We start from the raw sequence: 21,526 nt of genomic DNA, 5'->3' as shown, positions 1-21,526 counted from the left end.
ACATGCCCTTGACCTCAGTCCCCCTTGTGGGGCATGGGGAGGCAGCCGGTCCCAGGCCCCAGGAACCTCCGGCTGGGAACGTGGAACATGGCCCCAAGGCGTCCCCACCACTGTCCCCACAGCAGGAACAGGGCTTCCCAAAAGAAGGGGCTGGTGACTGGGAAAACCTGCTGAGACCCTGCCCACCCTAAGCCAGGTGTCCAGGGGATTGGCCCAGCCCAGAGGGCACCCCAGCTGACCAGCCCTCAGCCAGCTCCTGACCCAGCTCCGGCCCTTTCACCCAGCTGGCCCTCATTTCCTCCATCTGCCTGGGAGTGTAACCTGGCTGCCTCCAAGGGGTGTGACCTCGTCCTTTCCAAGGCCTGCTTTGCTGATCATTTTGGGAAACAGACACAAAGGCCTTTCAGGTCTTAACAATCTTGCTTCCCAGTAACAATGACGGTAAGGGCCATTTTCTGGAGCTTATTCAATTTGCCTGGCATTTCACATGTAGAATGGGTATGTCCTTCCCTGAGGGTACAAACACAGATACATTTTTTGTTTCTCATTGAGTGATGCAGTCTGAGTCCCTCCTGGACCCTTATTGGCAGAAAATTGAAGTAGAACATGACACACCAAAATATGCCTCTTTGGCATGAGAATTATCTTGAGCTGGTTATTTTTAAGAAACAGCGGACACAGGAGAAGCTCTGAAAACTGAGTTAGATGTGACCCTTTTGTAAAGGATATTTAAACCTGTAAAAGAAATCTCCATTTGGGTGTCCCTCTCTACACCAGGAAAAGGGGGATGGAGAAGCATCAAGGCAGAAGGCAGGGTCTGAAATCTACGTAACAACCTCAGGCTCGTTGGCTGTGTTTTCCTGATAACCTCCCATAAGTGACTACCCGCCCCCAACACACACCATCCGCCCCAACATCTTTCTTTAATCTTTAGCTGAAGATGGTATTTAGGGTGGTGGCTTTGGCCATTTTGTAGAGTTTGACTCCGCTTTCCTGGGTCTTTCCCATGCATACAGGAGATATACATGTGACTAAGCTTCTGTTTGTTTATCTGTCTTTTTTATTCCAGGGAGGTCTCAGAAAAATTATTTCTTCTCCCTGTTGGAGCCCACTCACTCCCAAGTTGTACAGAACTTCCAGGGCTTCCAAAGTCCGAAGTCCACAAATCAACGACTCTCAGAAAAGCCTGAGCCGCCCTCTTCGACTGTTGCCTGTCCCTCCACACGGTGGCGCTGTGGAACGTGGGCCTGCTCAACCCCCCGCATTCTTAGATGCTGCCTTCTGGGCAACAAGCTGTAGGGGGGCCCACAATTCACACACAAAGAGATCCTTCTCTTAGCCTTGACAACAAATGTTAGTCGGTCCTCAACCTGATCCTAAGGAGCAGGCTGACAGGGAGATGGGTCTCAAACCCTTTCTCCCCAAAGGCCCTGGGCTTCGAACGCGACATAGCTTTCCCTGGTCCCCAGCCACCAGCTCTGCCTTCCAAGGGGGTTTGAGAAGGGGTAGCCAAGGATGCCCACTGGGCCACGTTTACATAACTATAGGAGACGACCCAAAGAACCCTAGCCTGAACAAAGAAAGCCTGTTCCCAGGTGACTTGCTCTGTCCACTCGGGCTGAGAAGGAGCAGGGAGAGAAGCTTCTGAAACCCCAATATACACCACGGTCAAGTGAAGAAACCGAGGCTCCCAGGAGAAGGGTCCCACAGCTACTGTGTGACAGGACAGGACTGGAACTTAGGTCTGTTCTCCGTAACCCTTCGACCTACTGTCTCCCAAGAGCTTCAGGCCCTCCTTTTCCCGTCAGTAGTAACTTCCCGGTGTATTTGTGGATTTTTGCCCCAAAGCCCAAAGAGTAGAAAAGTGTTATAGCCAATGAGTGATTTGAAATCTTATAGTTTGGTGTTTGGGGGAGCCCAGCAGTATTAGCCCTGTTAAGAAAAAAATTTTTTCTTCCAGATAGTTACTTAAAATATTGTGAAGAAAAACCTGTTTCAAAAATACACTAAGCTTTAAAGCACAACCCCAAGCGGTCCGCTCCTAGCCCAGTTCATTGTCCTTGAGCTATTTTGCACCTTTTTTAAATTGCAGGTTCTGAGGGCTAGGGGAACACGTGCCTCGCCCCCACCCCCACCCCGCCCCCGCCGTGGAAAAACCAGTTTTGCCGCCGTTTGGAATTCAATGCCTTCACTCCGTATGTCTCTGAACCGGCTGTAGCATTCGCTTGCCCTCAGGTGAATAAAAGAAATCTTTACCTCAAGGTCATTTCTATATCTGTACGAATTATAAATGTATCTCTTTCTGAAAATTCTTTTCACAATTGCTTTTATATTAAAACGAACAGACACATAATGGGGCGGAATGCAACTTTTGCATGTATTTCTAATTCAAAACTTGCATCTTGGAACAAATTTTACACCGTCCAGGAGACGCCAGGCACGGAGCTCAATCCTTTCCGACAGGACTCAAGCCCTGCAGCTTGTCTGAAAGGTCCCCCAGGGAGCTTTGAAAAATGCGCGCGTCCAGGCCCCAACGCAGGCGGGTTACTTGCGACCCTCGGAGTGGGCGCGAGTCCAGGGTTTTAAACGGCTGCCCCCGCGACTCGGACGAGCGACGCAGCGGGGAACCCGCGGCCCGGGCAGGGATTTACTGACCCCGCCGGGGACCGATTAGGAATCGCCTCGCGCTTTGTTTTAATCCGGCGCGGCCGAATCTAACAGGAATGCCCGGAATTCTTGCCCCCGCCCCTAGGCTGGGCAGCTGCCCCCCAAGGGCTTGTAATCGCGGTGCCGAAAGGAGGTAGCGGAGGGCGCGGGCGTCCCACCGGCGCCCTCTCAGAGGCCATCCCTGAACCGCCCCGGGCTTTAGTGGGGACAGTCGCAATTTGCCGTCGGGCGGGGCGGGGGGGGGATGCGGAGCGGAGGGCGGTGAGTGACGGTGGAATCCGCCGAATCCCGGGGCTCTGGCGGGGCGCACCTGCGGACCCGCGGCTCGGCCGTGGCGGGCGGCGCACTGACCCCCTCGGGACCGGCTGGGCAGCGGCGGGCCCGGGGCGGGGCCCCGCGGGGACCGAGCCCGCGGGGCGGGGCGGGGCGGGGCGGGGCCGGAGGAGTCCTGGGCTCCCGGGCCATCCCGGGAGATGGCGGGAGCGCCCCCTACTGACCACGTAGGATAGCGTGACAATGGGAGGGGAGGGAGGACTTGAGCTGGTTTTGTGGAAATCTGTTAACTTGCGTTACTTGGACCCCAAAGGCCCCCGCGTTACCTAAGGGCATGTGTGCCTCACAGACGCTGGAAAGCTCCACACCAAACTGTTTAACAGGAACTGTTTGCTGGTAGTGGGCTTCCCCGGGTTTTATTCTTTTCTTTTGGCTTATCTGTATAAGGTTTTTTTTTTTCTTTTATTAAGATTTCTTTATTCTAGAGAGAGAAAGAGCCAGAGCGTGCGAGCTGGGCGAGGGGCAGAGGGGGAGGGAGACAAGCCGACTCCCCGCTGAGCGGGAATCCAGACTCAGACTTAACCCAGGCGCCCCTGTATAAGGCTCTCTACCATGAGCCTGTCTCACTGAGCTGAGAGGCCCAGTTCAGGAGGCAGAAGTGTGCCAACATCCGGACAGACATGGTGGCCTTGGGGGGAGCGAGATGGCTTCGAGGTCCTCTGGGCCACCTTAGGGAGGGAGGCTCTTTCAGGGGAAGGAGGACTTATTCTTGCTTTACCCACCGAGGAGATGAGTGCAGCCCCTCGCGGCTGGCAGAAATCACCGGCCTGCCCACCCTCCCAGGCCTTCTGAGGTCCGAACGAAAGGGCTTAGGTGATCAGGGAATAGTTCGCTGTCCCTGGAATCGTTTAGCGGCTGAGCCCTTACAGACAGGCTGAGCCCTCTAATTTTTATATAAAGCTAACACTGTGTATAACCAACATTGGTTAGTATATGTTTGGTTGCAAGTGACATAAAATTCAGCTCAAGTAAAAAACCAGGGGCCTCCTGCGGCAGGGTTGGTCCGACCCGGCTCCTCATCCGGGAGACACAGGGCAGTGGCCCCACTTGCCGAAGCAGGCTGCCCTAAGTCAAGCGGGGGGATCTGCGCTCAGGCGGCTGGGCCGCAAAACCTGAACGCTAACCACCAACCACACGGAAGCCATGCACGCGGTCTGGGGTGACCCTCAGGCAGGTGTCCAAACAGCTGACCATCCACCACAGCTGCCTCTAGTTAACTAAAACCAGCTGCCAGGTGAAAGGCAGGACTCAAATCAGCCCAGCTCACCCAGACCTGATCAAAAGTTTCTTGCTAGATTTGTTTTATGGAATGTAAAGCTGTGCTGTCTGGCACTTGAAAAATAGAAAGTTTCTCATAACATGTATGTTGTATAATGAAGAGGCATTGTGCATAACAGTATGCCTTTCACACACACACACACACACACCCTGCCTGCCCACCGCCCTGCCGCCCATCACGGACATCCCACCTGCTCCCCAGGAACCTGTGCATCCGATGAGATATCACCCCTATAATTATGTTGCACCTTATGGCACAGTGGACCTTAAGACAGGGAGATTATCCGGGTGAGCCTAATCTAATCTCATAGCCCTTAAAAGCAGAGAGCTTTCTCTGGCCAGTGGCAGAAGGAGAAGTCAGAGCGATTGGAAGCTGGAGGAGGATTCCAGATGCCATTGCAGACTTAAAGCTGGAGGCGCTAAGTGACCAAGAATGAGGGCAGCTTCCAGAAGCCGAGAGCAGCCCCTGGCTGCCAGCCAGCAAGGAAATGGGGATTTTGGTCCTACAACTGCAAGGAGCCGAATTCTGCCAGTAACAGAAATAAGCTTGGGGGAGGAGCCTGAGTTCCAGATGAGAATGCAGCGAGCCAACACCTTGACTGTGGCATGAGCAGAGGACCCAGCTGTGCTGCACCAGTCTAGCTGTTGCCAGAAACACAAAAGTAGTGAGAGTCTTTCCCCTACTAAATAGTGTGATTAAATATACAACCCAGAATAGAGTGAACTGGCAAAAATTAAAGACCATCAAAGATGCAACACTTTCGTGAATAAGATTGTATCAAAGATCCATATCAAACTCTGTACCACACACAGTTTGTACCTTCCTTTTGCACATGAAACTTCCACCATATGTGTGGTGTATTAAGAGGAAAGAAAACATCAAGTTTTCTCCAAAGCAGAAATTCGACAGGCCAAACACTACTAAGTCCATGATACAATAAACCAGAAAATACCCACAAAAGTAAAGCAAACAACAAGAATATTGACAACAGGGGATGGGGCGGGGGGGACAATGACAACAATCCTAGCCTCTTTCTTAGTGACTGTCGAGTCCAAGAGAAAATAGAGGGGCGCCTGGGTGGCTCAGTCGTTAAGTGTCGGCCTTCGGCTCCGGTCATGATCCCAGGGTCCTGGGATCGAGCCCCACGTGGGGCTTCCTGCTCAGCGGGGAGTTTGCTTCTGTCTCTCTGCCTCTCTCTTTCTCTCTCCCTCTGCCTCTCCCCACTGCTTGTTCTCTCTCTCAAATGAATAAATAAAATCTTTAAAAATAAAAAAAAGAGAGAGAGAAAATAGAAACCATAATGTCTGATTATCTTGAATTAGGAATGCCATATCATTATGGGACAATGCCAACTTACGTCATTATGATTTCAAAGCTGTTAAGTGTCAGGCCTTGGCCCTAAATCGGTGACTGTTGAACACTGTAAAATTTAACTTTAGATGCATTCATTTTTATAAGAAAAAAATAATATAAATAACTGATCTAACATTTCAACTCAAAATTTCAGGGGGAGAACTGTAAAACAGACTAAAGCAAAGCCAGAAGAAGGAAATCATAAAGGCATAATAAAGATGAAAGTTAAGTTTGGTGAATGTGAAAGCAGCAGAATTGATAAAGAAATCCATAAGTAGATTTTTTTTTAAAAGATTTTATTTTTAAGTAACCTCTACACCCAGCATGGGGCTTGAACTCATAACCCCAAGATTAAGAGTTGCGTGCTCCACCAAATGAGCCAGCCAGGGGCCCCCAAAAGTAGATTCTTTCTTTTTTTTTTTTTAAGATTTTATTTATTTATTTGACAGAGAAAGACACTGAGAGAGGGAACACAAGCAGGGGGAGTGGGAGAGGGAGAAGCAGGCTTCCCGCGGAGCAGGGAGCCTGACGCGGGCCTCGATCCCAGGACCCTGGGATCATGACCCAAGCCAAAGGCAGATGCTTAACAACTGGGCCACCCAGGCGCCCCAAAAGTAGATTCTTGAACAAAAAAAGAAAGCATTAGATCTACGCCAAACTTAATAAAAGGACAAAAAAGTCAAATATAATTAGCAAGTTGAGGTAATTAATGCAGATTATAATGTAAAATTATAAGAACTACTATTCCCATATGAATATGTGAATAGATTTATAAATGTTTTTTGAAAAGTATAGTTCAAATTAATAAAAGAAACAGATTCAAAAAACAAAAATCGTTATGTTCCCATAAGTGAGGAGGAATTTGAAAGCATTATCAAAGAATCATCTTCCTGGAGTCTCTGGAGGTCCTTTGGGCAGTAAGTTCTTCCAGACTCCAAAGAAACAAGTCGCTCCAGCCTATGTAAGCCATGGCTGATGTGAAGAAGGACAAATTCTCCAATTCCTTGTACGAATTTGATATAAGCTGGGTGCCAAACCCAGCAGAGAGAACACAGCTGCATGGCCCAGGACTCCTGCAGGCTGCACACGGCCAGAGCCCCTATCCGGCTCCTGGTCTTGAGCAACCAGGTACTTGCTCTCCCATTTGTCCCTAAGTCCTACTGATCAATATTCCCCCTTGTCCAGTGCAGACCCAGCCTTCACCTTATCTCTGGGACCCCCAAAGGGCTTGTGGTCTGGATCATTCTCACCAAAGCTGGGTTTTCTTGCTGTCTTCCTCATCACTCTTACTGACTTAGACACAGTTAACCTATTCACCCACCGCCCTGTGCCCACACTGCCACTGAGTGCCTCTGACTCTCTAGCAACCCATGGGCATTGCTAACCAGCTGCGGCCCAGAAGGCCCCCTCGGGGACCTTTTGCGAGCTAGAGTTGCCTCTGTTAGGTCTCTGCTAGAGAGAGTGGACTAGGCAGTGTCCATCTTTCCCCTTCTGGAGATTGTCGCTGCTCTCCCCCACCTCTCTATCCACCCTGCAGCTTTCACACCAGCACCTCTGTATCTGCACCTAACTGAGACACATCTCCCCTTCTCATATCTTCTTCTCTTACCAGGGGAGTGGGGCCCACAGTAAGATTGCTGAAGTCCCTGGAAGAATATGGTTCTTCCAGTTTTGTCCCAAAGATTTCCCCTATTCAGTTTGCAGTCACTGGTAACTGATAGAAACCCACCCACAAACTAGGTCAAGAAAAAAGATCTTTTTGTGGATGTAACAAATCTCTAGGGCTTCAGGCATGGCTGAGTCCAGGTGCTTAAATGATTGCTTTTTTACCTGTTGGCTTTTCTTTTCTCTGAGTTGATTTGATTCTCTCGCAGGCAGCTTCAGACTTAGGTGGTCTTTCCAGATCACACTTCCAAAAGAAAAAAAAAAAAAGTAAGCAGGAAGAGTTAGGGGGTCCCCAGAAAAAGAAAGAGGAGATACAGCTTTCGTGATACAAGAGAAGTCATTTTAGACCCCCAGCTATTTTCCGTGACTTATGCCCTCCTCACCCAAGCACGCTTCTTGCAGAACTCCCTAGGAGGTGTCAGAATTGCAAGAAATGCAAAAACCTAAACAACACAAAACAAAACAAACAACAAAAAAAAACCCACCTCAGTAGTGAAGGATTTTAAAAGGAATGCAAAACTTAACAGTGTCTACCAGGCCGGGAAATAGCCTAACCATACAAGAGACAATAGATGAGTGGTAAAACTCCCAGTGCTGCTTCAAAGGTAAGCAAGGCCCTGCACTCCTTACCCAAGATAAGGACCCCAACACCCTGTCTAGTTTATTCCAGCTCTTCGCTCTTGGAGCGAGCCCATAGCCCCTCCTCCTTGTCCCGCTGTTACCTCTGCCTCCTTATAATGCAAAATCTCCACCCAAGAAGGCACACAAACCTCATTAACATAACATACAAGTTTAGGCACCTTTCCTTAAGACACATGCGTGACCTTGTGCCCATCTCCGCACACGATGACGAAGCTCCCCTTTCTAAGCATTCATCCTAACCCTCAATACAGGAAACCCACTCACCCCTGCTCCCGGAGTCTCGGCTCCCCTCATCTTATTTGCTGCAAATAGATGTTCCTTTCTGTGTGACAGCTCCACCTAGTGTAGCCCATCTGTCCCTCACCAACGAACCAACTCAAATCAGTTCAGTTACAAAATGAGTATCTTTCTCATATTTCTGGCAAAAACTCAAGGAGAGATTCTCGTGAGGCTGGCGGGTGTCGTGGTTCTAAGCCAGAAGCAGTGTTTGTGGTGAGGAGAATGCAGTCCTCTAAGGAGGACATCACTGAGGCTGGGGCCAGGGGCAGAAGGAGAAGCAGGCTCCGTGGCCGAGCAGGGAGCCCGCCTGCAGGATTCGATCCCGGGACCCTGGGATCACGACCTGAGCGGAAAGGAGATGCTTAACTGACTGAGCCACCCGAGGGCCCCAGCATCACTAGATATGTTTTAATTGGAAAATCAAGAGAACCAAGCAATTATTCTGCCTATTCTGTATGAACTGTACCTCAGGATAACCAAAGAGTTTAGGAGAAAAGTCCTTTATAGACTTCCAGCTAATAAATAAGGAACGAATGGTAGAATTAGAATATCATTATTTTGTGACTCATGAAAAAATAGATCTAATATGATCATCAGTGGCTCTTTAAACTACTAAGGAAACGCTGATGGGGCAGCCTACAATGGCTAGACCAGGCAGGCTAGCTAGCAACAGCTGACACCACTGATCAACCTTAACATCGGAAGAGAGACAACCAGACAGGGTGTCTCCCCGTGTGCTGCGGTAGGAAGTATCCATCCAAGCTCTGCTCAGGTTCCGCCTTTAGGACTGCAGCAGGCATCCCCCCAGCTGCCGGAAGTGTGGCCTGGCCGGCTGCTGACACCTGGGTCCCTCCCTGCAGGTGCCCACAGGTTGTACTGCTGCCCCAGAGACAGGACAATGAGAGGGTACAAAAGCCCCACCTTTGCCTCCCTCCGGAACAATCTAGGGGTTGTCCCCGCTCCAGAGCTCCCATGGGCACTGAGACCTCTGTCTCGGGTGCATCCCTGCCCAGCCGCTCCTCTGTCCCCTCCCTCGTCCCCCACTTCTGCAGAGGCTTTGAGCCTGACAGCCCTGCCCAGTAAACCTCCTTCTGCAAAGTTCCCTCTCAGAGTCTGGGTCCCGGCAACATGCCCTATGACATCACCTATATTTGCCCCAAAACCTGAACCTCAATCTGATCTATTCTCTAGAAATACGAGGGGGTAGAAGGACATGGTCAACACACCACAGGGCTGTTATCGGCAAAATCGATGTTCATTCTGCAGGGCAAATTACTCAATGTCTTCAGTGAACAAACAGCAAGAAAAATGAAAAGAGGGAGGGAAAATTCACAGATTGAAAGAGACCCCGAGCCACGTGTGGCTCCTTTGAATGCAGATTTGATAGCCAAGTGGGGAAAAAAAAAAAAAGACATAATCAGGGAAATCTGAACACTGAATATTTGATGATATCGAGGGATTAATGTTTAATTTGTATGATGTGATAACAAGATTAACTTTTTTAAAGAATCATTAACTTTCAAAGATACATATTGAAATATCTCAGACACATTAATATAATGTTGGAAATATATGGACATTATCCTGGGAAAATTGGGAATATGGATGAAATAATATAGTATTGGGAATATGTTTCAAAATTTTCTGGGGGTTGGGGGAAGGAGGAGGGACAAATGAAACAAAGGTGGACAAAGCTAGGGGAAGTGGGTTAGAAGGTTCATTATTCTGGTCTTTCTACTTTAACATATGCTTGACAATGTCCCTAATACCAGATCTTTTTCTCAACATCAATTTCAACTTAAAAGTTGGCATCCTACGTAATGGTAAAACACTAGGGTGGTTCTCATCATGATCAAGGGCAAAACACACATGCACACCCACATCCATGAGCTAACTAGGGCTGAAAGTTCACGATGCAAAAGGACATGAAACAGTAAAACAGACAAGAGAAATATGACTAGTGAAAAGGAGGTTATATGATTTGCAGATGATACAGTTGGTTACTCCAAAAAACCCAAAATTTCAAATTTATGACAGTGGAGCAAAGAGGCTTGAATGCAAGACCAACACTCATAGGAAGAACAGACGTGTTTTCTTATATGTTAACAATCGATTGGATTATGTAACAGTGGGAAAGACCCTATGAAAGTAACCAGAAAAAAATTATTAGGAATAAAAAAATGTTAACTAACTAGAATTTAATTTTTTTTTAAGATTTATATATTTATTTGAGAGAGAGAGAGCAGAGGAGAGGGAGAGAGAGAATCTCCAGCCGACTCCTTGCTGAGCTTGGAGCCCGATGCAGGGCTCGATCCCACAACCCTGAGATCATGACCTGAGCCAAAACCAGGAGTCGGACGCTCAATCAACTGAGCCACCCATGTGCCCCTAACTAACTAGAATTTAAATAAAAATTTGAGAGGAAAAAAAAACACTTAAAAAAAGGAGTGAAAAAAAATTATTAGGAGTAGTCTTACTACTCCTAAGGTGTGAAGAAATGTGACTGTTTTTCTTAGTGGTGTGAAACACGTGTTCCAGGGTGGAGCACTGAGTATTGAAACCATGTCCGTCTTTCCAAGTTGATGTTCAGGTTTTAATACAATTCTTTTTATTTTTTTTTAAAGTTTTATTTTTAAGTAATCACACCCAATGTGGGACTCGAACCCAGTACCCCGAGATCAAGAGTCACACACTTCCCCAACTGGGCCAGCCAGGCACCCCTTAAAACAATTCCAGCCAAGATGTGGGGGGTCTTTTACATCATTACTGAAGTATATTGACATGTGATAAATTTCACATATTGAAAGTGTATGATGTAGTAACTGTGTCATGCATACTTATGTCAAACCATGACCACAATCAAGATAGCGGACTTATCCATCACTCGTACCCCCATCTAATCTCTCCCTTCCTTCCTTCCTTCCTTCTTTGCCTCCCTCTCCCCTTTCCCGGCTCTTCAGGCAACCACTAATCTGCTTCCTATCATCGATAGCTCCTTTTCAATCTTTTTTTTTTTTTTTCCTAAATAAGCTCTACGCTGAACGTGGGGCTTGAACTCACACCCTGGATATCAAGAGTCGCATGCCCTATCCACTGAGCCAGCCGGGCGCACTCAATGGCTCCTTTTCATTTCCTGTTCATTGTATGGATATACTAAGTTTTAGCAAGTAAGCTGAGTTTGCAAATATGAAATCCAAGAATAATGAGGATGGCTGTATATATTGAGATGTGTTGTATTGTATATGTATTTCCTGATTGTGGGGGAGGGGGGCTGGCAAGCCCAGAATCCACAAAGGCAGACGGTCAGGAAGGGTGAGCTGGATCTCTCCACCGACAGGAGCTGAAGTACACAGGCAGAATTTCTTCTTTTGGGAATGTCCATGCTGCTCTTTAAAGCCTTTCAACTGTTTGAATTAGGCCCACTCAGATTATCCAAGAAAATCTCCTTTACTTAAAATCAATTGCCTATGAGCTTGCATCACCTCACAAAACACCTTCCCAGCAATGCCTAGGTTAGTGTTTGACCAAAGAATGGGGGGCTGTCACTCAGCCAGGTTGGCACATCAAAAGTCACTGGACGAAATCACACTGCCATTGGAATATTGCAGACAGAGAAGTTTGAAGTGGGGCTCGATCCCAGGACCCCGGAGCTGAAGGCATACACTCAACCGACTGAGCCACCCCGGCGCGCCTGTATTATCCACTTTCACTTTTAATGAACATGACAACACAAGAGCCAGCATTTTTGTGCTGGAAAATTCTTTCTGGTGAATGGAACAATGAAACCAGCAAAACTGAAAGGGCGTGGCACGTCTGTCCCTCCTGCAAATGCATTTAAAGATGCAGGGGGTTTTGTTTAAGGAAAGCTCAATTCAGTAAAGCTGGAACACTCCCAACCCTTGGATTGGCCATTTCACAATAAGCTTTTATTGAAGCGCACTCTGAAATTGCTTAGCCGAAGAAGACTCTCCCACACTGTTAGAGAAACATGTAGAAGGCAAGGGCAGGTGCACAGAAATTACTGAGCGACTTTCTGGATTGGATCAGAGGAAAACAGTGGATGCAGTTCCCTCGTCAAATGGTGTGATATGTTCTAGAATAGATGACATATCTTTTGACATTGGAAGCTGGTCATTGAGGAAACAGCAGACTTGCATTTTGGAGGAAACCACAGACACCTCTCAAGGGAGTTGCTTGGGGTCACTATGGGCATGCAGACGATTTTCTTACTATGTGAGTTTGCGAGTTTGAGTGCAAACTACAAAGGCTGTCAACATTCCAGAGGTGGTAAAAAGGGCTTTTGCCAAAAAAAAAAAAAATTTTTGCCTGGAAAGAAATGCTTCATTCTCTGCTCAGATGGACCTCCTTCAAAACTGATTTTGCAAACTTAAGTGATAAAGTTCTCCATTGTTGTCATTATTCAGTGCTTTTTACACAGATAGGCACAGACAATAAAGACGTTCCCCACATCTCTGCAAGATGTTTTTCAACATTCATAAAAGTCATCAACTTTATCAGAAGCAGGTCTCTCAATCACTGCATTTGAAAAAGTTTACCAGGAAATGGGAAAGCAATATTTGAAATGTTTCTCACTGGCTTTCAAAGGACAAGTCCTAAAGCATTTTTGTTCAAACTAACCACCGAAGTCTTACTATTTCTGAATGAGAAAGCAAGCCCTCTTCTGGAAACCCTCCGAAGGAAAAGATTTTATCCTTGGGTTGGCTTACTTGGCAGCTATTTTTAACCATATGAAGGGGATGTCTTTCTATCCAAGGTCCTGAAATGATCATTTGTGATGTTCCTAGAAAATTTACAAGTTTTCTTGGTTGAGCTTCCCAGTACAGAAGAACAAAACAGAGCCAACAATATCCTTGCAAATGATCAAAAGCTGGGGAAAAGTTTTACCAGGACAGAGTAAGGACACAAGATGCTCTAGCAGTTTCCTTGCAGAGAGCCATTTGCCAACTCCTGGAAATACTTCATAACTCTTTCAAAAGTTATTTCGATGTTTAGGGTTCAATCAAAATTGAGCCATAAATCCACAATTCTTTCCTCTCTGAGATAATGTGTTTCTGAGTTGTGACCCAGCTTAGGATGAACTCATTGTTCTTAGGACAAAAATACTTTTTACAAATAGAAATTAACTAAAGGAGCCTTGAAGAATTCTAGTATTCTTTGAGAAAACCATGTCTTCACCTAGTAAAGCAAGCCCTGGATGCTTAGATATATATCTACACAAATCAAGATTTTCAGGACTTATCCCAGAACCAAGAAAGCTGCCACAGACATTTTCATACATTTTTTGTGTGTGTGTGGATATATCATGTTTTAATTTCTCCCGAGGAAACACTTAGGTGTGGAAATGGAGTCATAGGGTAGGTATATGTTTGACTTTACAGTATAAACTATTGGTGTAGCTGTACATTGAACTTTATAACAAACGGCCACTTTCCAAAATGGCTGTATCATTTTACCTTCTACCAGCAATAAATGAGAGGTTTAGCTCTATAGCCTTGACAACATTTGCAACTGTCAGTCGTTTTAATTTTAGCCATGCTGGTGGGTCTGTAGTGGTATCGCCTTGTGGTTTTGATTTGTATCTCTCTGATGACTAATGACGTTGAGCACTTTTTCATCTACTTTCTTCTGAATCCAGATGCTTTATTTTATAGTGTCTATTTAAGACTTTTATTGGGGGGCGCCTGGGTGGCTCAGTTGTTAAGCGTCTGCCTTCGGCTCAGGTCATGATCCCGGGGTCCTGGGATCGAGTCCCACGTCAGGCTCCCTGCTCCGTGGGAAGCCTGCTTCTCCCTCTCCCACTCCCCCTGCTTGTGTTCCCTCTCTCGCTGTGTATCTCTTTGTCAAATAAATAAATAAATAAATAAATAAAATCTTTTTTAAAAAAGACTTTTATTGGGTTGTCTTTTTCTTTTTTTTAAGATTTTATTTATTTATTTGACACAGAGAGAGATAGCAAGAGAGGGAACACAAGCAGGGGGAGTGGGAGAGGGAGAAGCAAGCTTCCCGCTGAGCAGGGAGCCGGACACGGGGCTCGATCCCAGGACCCCGGGATCATGACCTGAGCCGAAGGCAGACACTTAACGACTGAGCCACCCAGGCGCCCAGGTTGTCTTTTTCTTATGGATTTGTTACCCTTTATATTTTATGGGTGTAAATCCTTTATTGGAAATACATTTGTGAATATTTTCTCCCATCCTGTGGCTTGTCTTTTCATTTTCTTTACAGTGTCTTCTGATGAGCATACATTTTAATTTTGATGAAGTCCAATTTAGCATTTTCCCCTTTTATAGTTTTTTTTAAGATTTTATTTATTTGACAGAGAGAGAGAGAGAGAGTGCACTAGCGGGGGGAATGGCAGAGGGAGAAGGAGAAGCGGACTCCCCCCATAAACAGTGAGCCCAATGTGGGGCTTGATCCCAGGACCCCAGGATCATGACCTGAGCTGAAGACAGACGCTTAACCAGCTGAGCCACCCAGGTGCCCCTCCTCTTTAGAGTTAATGCCTTTTGTATCCTAAGAAATCTTTCCCTACCCTTAAGTTATAAAGATAGTCTCCTTTGTTTTCTTCTAGAAGCTTTAGAGTTTTATGTTTTGCGTTTAGGTCTGTACCGATAAAGCACAAAATGCAATAGACAGACTTAATGGATAAGCCAGTGAGACTTTGAAAGGAGAACAGAAATATAGCAAACTCTACCAACCATTTTCTCCAAAGAGGTCGGAAATGATGGCCCGGATCCCACATTTTGGGGGTAACAACATTTGACGGCCATCTGCAAGTGTCTGCACTGCTTGGGGATGATGATGACCAGGCGCTGCTTTGTTTGCCAAGAGTTGAATTAACAGAATTTGAAGATACTAAATCCGGTTACAGCATAGATTTTTATTTGGGTGAAAACCCTTACTTCGAAAACAAAGCTCTTTCCAGAGGACTTCATCTGAGTGTTGCTCCACCCTCAAAGCCCCCTGAAGTCAAGTGGAAATCTGGGAAGGATTTGAAAAAATGTTGGAGTCAGGCACAGAATAAAGCCAGCAGGAGGAAGCAGCGTGGGGGGCCAGAGAGCGGCTTTGCCTGGTCCCCTGACTGCTCAGGCGCAGGCGCAGGTGAGTGAGGACAGCGTCAGAGAGGGTTCCCGGCCAATTCATGACAGCACTCCTTGGCTCCCGCAGGGGATGATGAAGAGGAAGGAGAAGGTGATGAGGTTGAAGAAGGATTGGAAGATATTGATGAAGAAGGGGATGAGGACGAAGGTGAAGAAGATGAAGATGATGTGGAGGGGGAGGAAGGAGAGGAGGTTGAAGGGGAAGCTGAGGAATGGAACACAGATTCCAGCCTTCCTTTTGAAATTTTCTCCAATTCCCAGGAGCCAGTTGCAGTCTTTTTGTTTGTTTGTTTGTTTTTGTTTGTTTGTTTCCCCCTCCTCTTGTGCTCTGTCACCCTGTTTTTTGAGGTCTCTCTTCACTCTTTCACACCAGTAAAGGTTCTCAACTATCTTGGGAGGAAAAAGACCTTGAGCTGAACACATTGTGGGGGGGATCTCTACTCCTTCCTTTTTTTTTTTTTTTTTTAAAGATTTTATTTATTTATTCATGAGAGACAGAGGGAGAGAGAGAGAGAGAAGCAGAGGGAGAAGCAGGCTCCCAAGGAGCAGTGAGCCCGATGTAGGACTCGATCCCAGGACCCTGGGATCATGACCTGAGCCGAAGGCAGACGCTTAACCATCTGAGCCACCCAGGTGCCCCTCTCTATTCCTTTCTGTACCAAATTCATTTTCATCCCTTCCTGTCTCAACAAAAACTTTATGGAATGAACACCACCGTTGTCTGTGGTGGGAAAACAAAACAAAACCACCTCTGCTCCCTTAGCTGCCCGGAAGCTGGAGGGTGCTAGGCCCCCGTGTAGCAGTGCATAGAATTCTACCTTTTTCCTTCCCATCTCTGTATATTGGCTGAGAGATTACACTGTGTCTCCATGTGAATATGGACAGTTGGCATTTACCTACATGTGTCTGTCCACTTTCTCTTGTTTAAAAACAGTTTTTTTTAACTTTAAAAAAATGGGGCCATGAAAGGTCAGCAAAGGATGGGTTTGAGATGTTTGGGTGGGTTAAGCAGGCATTTTGACGTTTGGCTTCTCCTTTGGCATGTTTAATTGTGATGTTTAATGGATGTCTTTGCAGTCTAAAATGACGCTTTTAAAATAAAATTTCCTCCAGACGATAACTTGAGCCCTGCCAGTTGGTGAGAGAAATAGCAGAAACTGCAGGATTTTATTTGGAACTGACATTTTCTATTATAATTTCGTTCTTGTTTACTTAAAATTTTTCTTTTTGTTTCACTGGAAAGAGGATGATCAGTTTTTAAAAGTTGAAATTGTACAAGTGTCTCAGGGTGCCTGGGGGACTTGATCAGTTAAATATCCAACTCTTGATCTCAGCTCAGGTCTTGATCTCAGGATTGTGAGTTCAAGCCCCGCATTGGGCTCCACACTGGGTGTGGAGCCTACTTAAAAAAAAAAAAAATGTACAAGTGTCTTTGTTACAGTAAAAGTAAATCTGTCTACATACACAAAATTTATTTCTAAGTATTTTTTTGTAATGCAGTTATAAATGCTAATTTAAAATTTTTATTTTCCAATTGCTTGCTGCTTTGTATATAAATAGAACTGATTTTTATACTGATTTTACATCCTTGTAACCTTTATAATTCTGCTTATTAGTGATAGTATTTTGGTAGATTCCTTAGGACTTCCCTACATAGACAAATCATACCACGTGTGAATAAAGAATTTTAGCTCTTCCTTCCCCATCTTTATGCTTTTTAATTTCTTTTCCTTGGCTTATTGCACTGGACTTCCAATACAGTGTTAACTAGAAATAGTGAGAGCAGATCCTTGTCGTGTTTATTACCTTAGGGGGAAAATATTCAACATTTCACTCTGAAGTATGATGCTAGCTGTGGGTTTTTCATAGATGTTTTTCATCAGTTTAAGTTTGTTGAGTTTTGTTTATTATGAATATTGAGTGTTGAATGTTGACAGATGCTTTTCTACTTTTATTTGGACATTTGTATTTTCTCCTTTATTCTATAATGTGGTGAATTACACCAATTTTCAAACATTAAGCAAATTTGAATTGATGATATACCCCACTTAGTCATGATGTAGTATCATTCTTATACATTGATAGATTTAGTTTGCTAATATTTTTAAAGAATTGTTTTGTTAATGAGGGACATTAGCCTTTTTTTTTTTTTTCTTGTAATGTCCTTGTCATATTTTGGTACCAACGCTCATAAAACAGATTGGAAAGTGTTCCCTCTTCCTCTATTTTCTGGAATAGTTTGTGTAAGATTGGTATTATTTTTTCCTTCAACATTTGATAGAATTGACTTATAAAGCTGTCTGAGCCTGGAGTTTTCTCTGTGGGAGTGTTTTAAATGATAAGTTCAATGTCTTCATAGATGCAGGCCTAGCTATTCAGATTTTCCATTTCTTCTTGTGTCCACAGTTTTGCAAAGTTGTGTTTTCAAAGAATTTGCTCATCTTGGCTAAGTTGTTGAAGTTATTAGAACAGAGCTGTCCATAATAGTCCTTCATTATAGTTAATATTTGAAAAATCTGTAGTAATATTTCATTTCTGATATTGGTTGTGTTTTCAGTTCTTTTTTCTTATCAGTCTTGCTCTCGGTTGTACTAATCCTTTTAATCCTTCCAGTGAATTCCTGTTTACCTTGATTTTTCTGTTAATCAATTTTCATTATTTTTATTATTTCTTTTTTCCTGCATATTACTCACACTTTCTCTCTAAAATAAATAAATGTTAAAAGAAAAAAGATATCATCCATTGTCTTATATTTTTCCTGATGAGAATTTAGCCATCATTCTTAATAGATGTTCCTTTACAGGTAATAGGTCTTTTTTGTCTGGTGGTATTAAAGTTTTTATCTTTTTCAACAATTGAATTATGATGTGTAGAGAGGTGGCTTCCTTCTTGGTTCTGTGGGTTGTTTCTCATTCAATTTAGAAATTTTCAAGGATTATTTTTAAAAATATATTTTTCAGCCCCATTCACTCTCTCCTCTCCTTCATGGACTCAATTACACATATGTTAGGCAATTTGATATTGTCACTGAGGCTCTCTCCATTTTTCTTCAGTCTTTTTTCTCTTTGAGCTTCAGTTTGGGAAAAAAGTGTCCCCTGAGTGTCTTTGTTAGGTTTGATGAAGAGTGGAGAGTTGTGGGAACATGTGATAGGACCAAAAAGAAGGTATGAGCTAAGTTCATTAAACTGGAGCAGACAGCGAGGCCTGTTCTTCAAATTCCTCTCGGTGTTCCGGTCTTCAGAGATAAGGGTGCTCCTTTCCTCTGGGTACAGGGAAGGCACCTTGCACTTAGGGCGTCTATGACCTGCTTCAAGGAAGGTCACAGAGTCCCTCCTACATCTGCTGTTTCTCAAATTCCTTCAGCTTGAAATAGTCAATATGCCAAGATGCTATGTTTTGGGGTAGCATGTCCTGAACTCTGTCATATTTTCTATTGATCTGTCTTCTGGTTAACTAATTCTTTCTTCTGCTGTTAAGCCCTTCTAGTGAATTTTTTCAGATATTTTGTTTTCCAGTTCTAGGCTTTCCATTTGGTTCTGTTCTTAGAGTTTCCATCTCTCTCCAGATATTCGCCATTTATTAGATATATGCATCTTTTCCTGAAAATTATCTAACATATTTGGGTTTTTATTTTTTAAGATTTTATTCATTTATTTGAGAGAGCATGAGCAGGAGGGAGGGGCAGAGGGAGAGGGAGAAGCAAGCTCCCCGCTGAGCAGGGATCCCAGTGCAGGACTCAATCCCAGGGCCCTGGGATCATAACCTGAGGCGAAGGCAGACCCTTCACCCACTGAGCCACCCAGGTGCCCCTATTTAACATATTTGTAATGGTTAAAGGCCTTGACTACAAATTTCAACATGCAAGTTATGTGTTTATTGACATTTGTTTTGATTGTGGACTACATTTTCATACTTCAGTGCATGCCTAATTTTTTTTTAAAGTAAACTCTATGCCCAACATGGCCCTCAAACTCAGAACCCTGAGATGAAAAGTCACATGCTCTATAGACAGAACCATCCAGGCACCTCTAGTAAATTTTTCTTCCTGGACATGGCATGCTGCCCTGTAGAGTCTGAATTCTATCATCCTCCTCTGAATATTATTTTGTTCTAGTAGGCAACTAAATTCCCAACAGATCACCTTGATAATGTGGGGGCTTAGTTTCAAGGTTTAGGCTTTGTTAAGGTGGGCCTATTTTGGTTTTGCATTTTGCCCCTACTCCTAGGTTCAGTCCTTATGCCTGGAATGTGGCTGTTACTTCTACAGTATGGCCCTTCTCAGTTTCAAAGAAAAGCTTGAAGTGCTTATCAAAACCCTCTAATTGGGCAGAACTTGAACTCCAAACTCTCTCCCCCTAGCCACGCATCACAGTCAGCTCTTTCACCTCCACTGTTGATTTCCCCTGGGCTAATTAGAGACTTGCCCTGAGCATACGCAATTTAGGACTTGGCCGAGAATGTGGAGCTATTAAGTGTGCAGTTTTATGGCTCTATGTCTCCTGTATTTTCAGGAAAATTTCCAGACTCAAACTACAAACTGACTCCTCAGTGCAGTAAGACCCCCTTTTCTGCTTAAACTCTGAGGATTCACGCTAACTGGGGGATACCCTCAGGGGGACAGGAAAGCTCGTTAAAGATGGATCTCACACAGTACTCCTGTCTTCTTTCAAGGATGACAGACATCTGCTCCAGTTTCTACCTGCTATTATTTGTCCAACATCTTCAAAAGTTGATTTATATTTTGTACAGAGTTTATAATTGTTATCAACAGGAGGAGGGTTTGTCTGTTTTAAGCCACTCCATCATTACCAGAACCAAACTCCCTAGCTTAACTGTATTTTAAATGCAAATACATCTTATCTAATGCATTAGTGAACACATATAATTCTATCACAAAAGTTGTGCTTAAAAACTAATAATTTTATGGTGTTGGGAAAATTGGACAGCCACAGGCAGAAGAATGAAACTGGACCATTTCCTTACACCACACACAAAAAAGACTCAAAATGGTTGAAAGACCTAAATGTGAGACAGAGTTCTCCTAAAGGAGAACCCAGGCAGCAACCTCTTTGACCTCAGCCAAAGCAACTTCTTCCTAGAAACATCACCAAAGGCAAGGGAAGCAAGGGCAAAAATGAACTATTGGGATTTCATCAAGATAAAAAGCTTTCGCACAGCCAAAGAAACAGTCCACAAAACCAAAAGACAACCAACAGAATGGGAGAAGATATTTGCAAATGACATATCAGATAAAGGACTAGTATCCAAAATCTATAAAGAACTTATCAAACTCAACACCCAAAGAATAATGCAATCAAGAAATGGGCAGAAGACATGAACAGACATTTTTCCAAAGAAGACATCCAAATGGCCAACAGACACATGAAAAAGTGCTCAACGTCGTTCAGCATAAGGGAAATCCAAATCAAAACCTCAACGAGATACTACCTCACACCAGTCAGAATGGCTAAAATTAACAGGTCACAAAACGACAGATGTTGGCGGGGATGTGGAGAAAGGGGAACCCTCCTACACTGTTGGTGGGAATGCAAGCTGGTGCAACCACTCTGGAAAACAGTATGGAGGTTCCTCAAAAAGTTGAAAATAGAGCTATCTTACAACCCAGCAATTGCACTACTGGGTATTTACCCCAAAGATACAAATGTAGGGATCCAAAGGGGTACACGCATCCCGATGTTTATAGCAGCAATGTCCACAATAGCAAAACTGTGGAAAGAGCCAAGATGTCCATCAACAGATGAATACATAAAGAAGATGTGGTGTATACACACACACACACACGCGCGCACACACACACACACACACCATGGAATATTATACAGCCATCAAAAGGAATGAAATCTTGCCATTTGCAATGACGTGGATGGAACTGGAGGGTGTTATGCTGAGTGAAATAAGTCAATCAGAGAAAGACATGTATCATATGACCTCACTGATATGAGGAATTCTTTTTTTTTTTTTTAAGATTTTATTTATTTATTTGACAGAGAGAGACAGCGAGAGCAGGAACACAAGCAGGGGGAGTGGGAGAGGGAGAAGCAGGCCTCCCGCCGAGCAGGGAGCCCGATGCGGGACTCGATCCCAGGACCCTGGGATCATGACCTGAGCCAAAGGCAGACGCTTAACGACTGAGCCACCCAGGCGCCCCATGATATGAGGAATTCTT

The 21,526-nt window shown here is 44.6% G+C and overlaps 1 long non-coding RNA gene and 1 pseudogene across 1 annotated transcript; one reads left to right on the top strand and one right to left on the bottom strand.

Annotated features, from left to right (window-relative positions):
- Nucleotides 1–6,090: 6,090 nt before the first annotated feature.
- Nucleotides 6,091–8,249, bottom strand: LOC141374614 (uncharacterized). The gene is made up of 3 exons (XR_012381623.1): nt 8,204–8,249; nt 7,463–7,541; nt 6,091–6,253 (listed from the first exon to the last, which is right to left on the bottom strand). It is a non-coding gene; the product is annotated as an uncharacterized lncRNA (long non-coding RNA).
- A 5,522-nt stretch (nt 8,250–13,771) lies between these two features.
- Nucleotides 13,772–16,426, top strand: LOC112836400 (protein SET-like; annotated as a pseudogene).
- The last annotated feature ends 5,100 nt before the right edge of the window (nt 16,427–21,526 follow it).

This window comes from Callorhinus ursinus, unplaced genomic scaffold (assembly GCF_003265705.2).
Source record: "Callorhinus ursinus isolate GAN/ISIS: 27379988/994484 unplaced genomic scaffold, GSC_fseal_2.0 scaffold2, whole genome shotgun sequence".
NCBI classification, from domain to species: Eukaryota; Metazoa; Chordata; class Mammalia; order Carnivora; family Otariidae; genus Callorhinus; species Callorhinus ursinus.
This window is presented reverse-complemented; position numbering and strand designations above follow the sequence as displayed.